The sequence below is a fragment of the Pistacia vera genome, unplaced genomic scaffold (genome assembly GCF_008641045.1).
Source record: "Pistacia vera cultivar Batoury unplaced genomic scaffold, PisVer_v2 Contig1196, whole genome shotgun sequence".
Taxonomy (NCBI): domain Eukaryota; kingdom Viridiplantae; phylum Streptophyta; class Magnoliopsida; order Sapindales; family Anacardiaceae; genus Pistacia; species Pistacia vera.
Genome location: NW_022195244.1, coordinates 93638 through 102110, shown reverse-complemented (window position 1 = coordinate 102110; position 8473 = coordinate 93638).

The window sequence follows — 8473 nt, the reverse complement described above, 5'->3', positions numbered from 1 at the left end:
ATTCAAATTCATCTGTGTAACTTCCTTGGTAGATATTCTTCACTTAGGCCATTCAAATTTGTGATGATGCGGCTTCTTATTGCCACAGTGGAAGTCAACTTTGGTTTTAAGAGTCAAACAAATGGTGCGACAGCGTTTTGGGCAAACTCTTATGCATATCGTGATTTGGCTATCACACTTATGCTCAACTTCTTTCTCCTTTACTCAACAGATTCATGACTCAAAGAATCTTCTAGATTGTTATTCATTTACGGTTATGGAGAAAACGAAGACAGGTGGAGGTTGATCAAGGAAGGGTGCATATGTATTTAACATCAATTGATGAAGAGAAATGCAGATTCATATTGGAGGAAACCTAGGGTTTTCGGATTGGGTGTGTTCTTTCCCTTTGTAAAGTTTTCTTCTCTGCTTTGTTCATATTTTGTACTTTTTGGCTATTAATAGAATACCCTACTATGAGCCTTGGAGAGTGGATGTAGGTGCAAAGTGAACCATTATAATTGTTTGTCTTGTGTTTTGTGATTTCCTTTATTTGCTCAAGTCTATAATGATTCTAAATTGATAGTAAATTGTTCAATTAGAGTTAGTCAGTAAACCCTAGAGTACGAACAAATTGGTATCAGAGCCTGGTTAAAGGGTCTGTTAGGGTTTCCTGGTTTACTCGTGTTTCAATTTAGTTAGGGCTTCTTATCTGTTTACTTTTCTATTGTAGTGTTTTTCGAATCTGGGAGAAAAACAGTCAACTAAGTTTGAGCTTGTAAATTTTACAGGTGAAAACGATTTTGGATTATGGAAAATGAAGATGAAAGTAGTGCTGATTAAGGAGGGTTTGGCTTTAGCTCTAAGGGGGAAGCTGAGTTACCTAACACCTTGACTACTGCAGAAAGCAAGATATGTTAAACAAGGCCAAAAGCTCACTGATCCTCGGCTTGGGTGATAAAGTACTTGAGAAGTGAAGAAAGAAAAGAGTGCTACTGAGATATGGAGCAGGTTAGATCTCTACAGTCAAAAACTATTCCTAATAGATTATTTCAAAACAGAGTCTATTTTGGTTTAATATGGATGAAACAAAATCACTAAAGGATAATAAGGATGACTTCCTTAAGATATACAAGATTTAGAAAGCATCTCAGTTGAAAATGTGATAAGGATCAACCTGTGATCCTGTAAACTCTTTACCCAAAGTTATTTAAATTTTGTAGAAACCTTGAAATATGGTAGACAAGACTCTGAAGTTAGAAGAAGTTGTAAAGGCTATCTTAGCTAAGGATAGTGAAAATAGGAATAAGAAAAACATGTGAGTGATGGTGAGGGTCTTGTAGTCAGAATTAAAAAAAGGTGGGCAAAAAGACATAGGTCAAAATCTAAACTGGAAAAGGAAGTATTTTTCTCGCCAAAGAGCATCACCTTAGGAGAGATTGCCTTAAGAGGAAGAATAAGAAGAAATATGAGATGGAGGGTGATGGAGATAGTGCAGGGGTAGTATCAGAGGATTATAAAGTTCAGAGGTCTTAATATTTCAAAAGCAAGTTAGGGATGAATGGATTTTAGACACTAGTTGCACCTATCATATGACACCTAAAGGGAGTGGTTTAGCTCCTTTCAATCTTAGATGTGGGAAAGTGATGATGGGGAACAATGTTGTTTGTCATATAGGGAAAGGCTATATTGCTGAATCTCCATAATGGATTAACCAAAACCTTACTGATGGTAGATATATCCTGACCTCAAGAAAATCTTATCTCTCTTGGGACATTAGACTCTATAGGTCTAAGTTATAAGGCTACAATGGGAGTCTGTGGTTTTGAAAGGGTCTTTGATAGTTATGAAGGCTAAAAAGAAAAAAGGTCTATATGTTGAAATGTAGAAATGATAGTGGAGTGGCTGCTGTGGGTCAACTGAGGGGCAAGATAAAACCACCTTGTGACACCCAAGACTTGCCATGTCAATGAGGAGGTTAGGAGAACTTAGTAAGCAAAACCTACTATGTGGGGATAAAACAAGAAACCTAACATTTGTGAGCAGCTTTGGGAAAATGGCAAGAGTGAAATTTGGGACTAGACAACACTACAAACTCACCACTTGAATATGTGCATTCTGATGTATGGGGCCATCTAGGCATTATTCCTTGGAGGATGTAGGTACTTTATTAGCTTTGTAGAGACTACTCTAGGTATGTTTGGATCTTCCTCAAAACCAAGGATGAAGCATTTCTAGATTTAAGGAATGGAAAACCATGGTTGAAAATCAAAATGGAAAGAAACTAAAGAAATAAGGACTGACAATGGTTTAGAATTTTCAATGAGGAATTCAATAATATTACAGAGTTCATGGGTAGTTAGACTAAGACAGTTAGACACAATCAACAACAGAAAGTTCTGTGAAAGGATGAATAGACACATTTAGAAAAATTAGAAGCATTCTGCATGTTCTAAGTTGTCAGTAAGTTATAGGCAGAAGCAACCAATACAGTAGTCTATTTGATAAAAGAACACCTTCTTAGCTATAGGTTTTAATGTTCACTTGAAAAAATGGCTAGTCATCCTGTAAACCGGAAAATCTTAGAGTTTTTGGGTGTCTAGCTTTGTTCATGTTAAGGAGGACAATTAAACCTAGAGCCATTAAATGCGTCTTCTTAGGTATCCAGATGGAGTTAAAGGTTATAAGTTTAGATTAGAATTAATAAGTGTATTGTAAGTAGAGATGTTGCCTTTAGAGAAGATATTCTACCTGGTCTGGAAGGTGAATCGATGTATCAAAGGGCTGTTATTCAGATTGGACCATCTAGAACTAGAAGTGAGGACTTAATCTTAGTCCAGGTCTGAACAAGGTGAGTTGATGACTTAAATACTTCTGAGAATGAACCAAGTGTTGGTCATGAAGTAGATCAAGAGGCACCTGTTGGAGAGTATCAAACTTGAAGCTTATCAGTTGTCAAGAGATAGAACGAAAACAATCAAACTCCCAATGACTAAGTTATGAGACTAGGTGTTTATGCACTTCATGGGGAGGGAAGAAATGAATGATGAGCCTAAAACCTTCCAAAAAGCAGTTTCAAGACTTGAAAAATTAGAATGGAAGAAAGCAATGGAGAAGACTCGATTCTCGTATGAGAATAACACCTGGATTTTGGTTGATAAACCAAAAGATAGAGAGTGGTTAAATTTAGAATGGAAAGAGACAATTGAGGAAGAACAGATTCTCTGATGAAGAATAACACCTGGATTTTGGTTGTAAACCAAAAGATAGTAGGTGGTAAATGCAAATGAATTTTCAAAAGAAAACCAGGATAGCCTCTCAAGAAGCGCTAGGTACAAGGTAGGTTAGTGCAAAAGGATTTACACAAGTAGAGGATTGATATAATGAAATCTTTTCTCCAATGGTCAAGCATACATCCATCAGGGTACTGCTCTCACTTGTAGTTCAATTCAACCTGGAATTAGAACAACTGATGTGAAGACAACCTTTTGCATGGGGATTTAGAAGAAAGCATCTTAATGGAACAACCTGAAGGTTAAAACAGTGTACTGGTAAAGTTTGTCTGTTAAAAAAATCATTATATGGTTTAAACAGTAACCACAACAATGGTATAAGAAATTGATTCTTTATGATTGAAATTGGATTTGATAGATGTAATTTGACAGTTGTTTCTATTTTAAAAGAATCTCTGATCTGACTCAAATTTTTTTATTATTGTATGTGGATGAATGCTTGTGGCTTGCCATGATAAAAGTGAGTTGTTTCGATGAAGAAGCTACTGAACACCAATTTGAAATGAAAGAGTTGGGGAAGCTTAGAAAATTCCTGGTATATCAATTATCAGAAATAGAGATCTGGAAGCCTGAAGTAGTTCAACAAGACTATGCTGACAAAATCTTGCATAAGTTCAACATGCAAGATGCAACGACTGTCCCAACTCCTCTGGAGCTCACCTAAAGCTTTCACATGAGCAAAGCCCACAAATGAAGAAAAAAGTTTAAGATGGCAGATGTTCCTTATGCAAGTGCACTGGGGAGTCTAATGTACTTGATGGTGAGTTCAAGACCAAACTTGGCTTTTTCGGTAAGTCTTGTAAGCAGGTTTATGAGCAATCCAGGAAGGTCTCACTGGATGGCTCTAAAGTGGATTATGAGATATTTGAAGGGAACCAGATCAATAGGCATCGTATTTAAGAAAAACCAAAGTTATAACAGTTGTGTTGAAGGTTTTGCAAATGCAGACTATGTAGGAGATATGGATTTGAGGAAGTCAACCTCAGGTTTTGTATTCACTCTGTAGGGAAATGTTGTTAGTTGGAAATCCAAGCTATAACATATGGTTACTCTATCTTCAACAGAATCAGAGTATGTGACACTGACAGAGACAGCAAAGAAAGCTACTTGGTTGAAAGGTCTTGCAAATGAGCTGGGAATTGAACAACAAATAGTGATGATCACTAGTGATAGTCAAAGTGCAATCGATCTCTGCAAAATCCAAGTGTTCCACGAAAGAACCAAACACATAAATGTTCGCCTTCATTTCATTAGGGCAATGATCGAAAAAAGGGAAATCAAGATTGAAAAAGTTAATGGTTCGCATAACCCTGCTGATATGTTCACTAAACTAGTTCCAGTTGAAAAACATAGGCTCTGTATGAGCCTTCTTCAAGTTCAAGAGTGAACATATACATTCCAAGGCCATATAAGGTGTCAAATCAAGAAGCCAAGGTGGAGAATTGTGATGATGTGGCTTCTTATGTACCACGGTGGAAGTCAACTTTGGTTTTAAGAGTCAAAACAAATGGTGCGACAGCGTTTTGGGCAAACTCTTATGCATATCATGATTTGGCTATCACACTTCACATGCTCAACTTCTCTTCTCTTTCTTTACCTCAACAAATTCATGACTCCAAAGAATCTTCCAGATTGTTATTCATCTTACGGCTATGGACAAATCAAAGATAAGTGGAGGCTGATCAAGGAAGGGTGCATGTGTATTTAACATTGATTGATGGAGGAGAAATGCAGATCTCATATTAGAGAAAACCTAGGGTTTTCAGATTGGGTGTGTTCTTTCCCTTCTGTAAAGTTTTCTTCTCTGCTTTATTCATTATTCTGTACTTTTTGGCTTTCAATGAGAATACCTTACTGTGAGCCTTGGCGAGTAGATGTAGGTTGCAAAGTCGAACCACTATAATTGTTGTGTCTTGTGTTCTTTGCTGATTTCCTTTATTTGCTCATAGTTCTATTAATTGATTCCTAAATTGATAGTTAAATTGTTTAATTAGAGTTAGTCAGTAAACCCTAGAGTACGAACAAAATTTATGTTTCCAAATACACACACATTAAGGACATAGCACTTTGTTTAGTAAATGTCACCCAAAAGGGGTCTAGTTACTAGGATTCAAGTCTTATTTATAAACTAAATCTCTAACTCAGTAACTAATTATCAGATATGTGACCATTTAAATCCCAGTTTCTATATTTAATTTTTAACTAGATTGCAGTGACATTGTTTGTTAGACTAAAAAAAATACAATCCTCCCAACAGCACATAATTTAATAAGCTAGTTTCTAGAGATCTATGCATGGTCAAAGATGAAAATAATACACCTGTTAGGTTGTTCTTCTCAATAGCCACATTCATGAGCTTGCTCAAATTTCCAACGCTTTCCGGTATGCTTCCTGTGAATTTATTCCATGCCAATGTCACGGTTTGAAGCTCTTTGCAGTCTCCTAATTAAACATTCGGGGATCTGGCAAACTAAATCATTTGAGGATAAATAAAGGGACCCAAGTTTTGAAACACCTCCATTACACATATCATTACGCAAACTGCCGAATAGGTTATTGAATCTTAAATCAATAATTTGTAGAGAAGAAATGTTAAAGGTGTTTGAAGGTATTGAACCCGAGAGCCAATTGTGCTGAATATTGATTATTTTCATATTCGGAAGGTTTTTGTTATGCTTGAAAAGTTAGAGCTGACATGGAATCTCGTCAGCTTAAGGGCCAATCAGGGCTCAGGAAAGTTTTGTGTCGTCCAGACGCGGCCACGTCGTGCCTGACGCATGGGGTATGGTTCATGTCAGCGCAGTAGGTGAGTGTCAGGCTTGCAAGTGGTTAGAGATCGCCCACGTGTCCAAACCCTAACCAGGTTGAGGATATCTCTCGGGCAAGTAACCAATGGGAAGCAAAGAAGGATTTGCACGACACCTACCCAGTTGCAGATTTGCAATCATTACCTTGAACTCTCACACTATAAATAGAGGTCTTCCCTCTCATTTGCAGGATTGACTAATCTTACTCTAAAATAGCTTACACTCATTCTCTCTCTCTCTCTTTGTATTCTCTCTAAATTATAACTCAGCTCGCTACTCGCAACATGATTTTACCCTTTTATTAATACAATAACAATGGACGTATGATTCGCTTTTGAGCATCCAAACCACTTTAAATATCACTTTTCATGTATTATTTTATTTCATATTCCCATATCACGTATGATTTTCTAAGTCTGCTTAGCACTTTACACGTGCGAGTAGTTGATGTCAAAATCAAACATCAACAGTTTTCAATCTCAAATGGAAGAATATCAGAGAGGCTATTGAATGATGAAGAAATAGTTTGTATTGAGGAAAGATTCCCAATCTCAGAAGGAATACTCTTTTCAATGTTCTTGTAGCTTGACCTCAAAATCTCCAGCTTTGATAAGTTGAAGAGAGACGGGGGGATGGCGCCAGTGAAACTGTTATTGTAAAATGTAAAGACCCAAGAAGTGGAATTGGGATAAGATACCTATCCAGGATGGAAAGTCCCCACTCAAGTTATTTTTTCCGAAATTAAAGACTCTCAGTCGGTGTAATTGCCTCAATTCATTTGGCAGAAGGCCATGGAAATTGTTGTGACTAAGATCAAGATAGCCCAGGGAGGAGACATTGCCAAGATGTGGAGGAATAGTGCCTCCAAGATCCATAGATGAAAGATTCAAGGCTCTGACTCTTCCATGGCGAGCAACACAGGAAATCCCAACCTAGTGGCAGACTGGATTAGAAATGGACCAGCTAAAAGCTAAGAGAGGGCGAGGATCGGAAGTGATATGGGATTTGAATTGGAGAAGAGCAGATTGATCCGTTATTAAGTTTTTCGCAGTCATGGCAAAAGTAGCCATGAAACACTAAACAAACAATAATGAAAGGAAACTAAAGCACTTATTCTCCATTGTTAATTAAATGTAGATGCACAAGAACTTAAAAGAGATAGAACTGGTGAACTGAACCTCTCATGCTCTTGTTATATATACTCATTTCTGACGTTTCCTGCCGGGAGCTTCCCTGGACCACATTTAAATTTTTAATTGGAGGTCTCACCCTGTAGACCGGGGCATTGGGTCGTAATAATATGAAAAGAGGATTGTTTTTTTGTCGGGCGCTTCACGGGACTCCATGTAATTTGAGGTCTCACCCTGTAGACTGGGGCATTGAGTAGGAATAAAAAGAGGAAAACTTAGACAGTCCTTGATAGCCCAGATGCAATCATCTTCAATAATATTATTTTGTATATGTAATTAACAGCGGACCATAATTTCTTTCCTCCCCACCATTTTATCGCTACCTTCCACTAAATTCAAGGCAGGAAAAATAAAAACAATAAAGATGAGTTGTCCTTAAATATTTCTTATTTTGATAAATTATTTATTTATCAATAAACCAAGAACCAAACGTCCCAGTTTTATTAAACTCAAAGCATTTGAAAGTTACTTTCTGAAACGTACGAATATAATGAACAGTTCTTCTATCACCCGAAACGTTTCTTAAGAAGAAGTTGTTGACTTGACTTGGAAATTGGAAATTGGAATTCGTTTCGCATCCACATTTTGACTCGGCTGTCAACTCATTCAAAAAGAGTTCGAAGGCTGGGCTGAGTGAAACAAGAAACCAGATAACTTTAGGCCCAAACAGTGGAGAGTAGGAAGACAATTACCTTTCCTCAAATTGATTATCTTATTATGCATATTAAACTTTGATTATAGAAAACTAAAAAATTAAATTTAAAATCACATAGAAAAGCCTAACGTGGTCATTTAATACGATATTAAAATGTCATAGACTTTATAGATAGATCTATATTTCAAATAAAATGTTAATAATTTTGCACATGATCTTGGGTTAAGGCCAGTTTACTTTTGTTGACATCTCGAGATTCATACATCATATTAAATTATGCATTTTACTTTGTAGCCATAAAATTATATTTATCATTAGTTTGATTCTTTAATTTCAGAGTAAACGCTTTTACTCACCCAAGGTTTGCCTTAATGACACTTTTCCACCCAAATTCCGTCAATACTTAAAATATATTTCACTTTCTCAACCGGCGCTCGGCGAGTTACCAGAAGTCAAGGTAAAAGAGATTTTGTAGAGAGGAGGCCGGTGGATCAAATGGTTTTGACCGATTGAATATTCATCGCCGAAATCAACTAAGAATAGTTAATA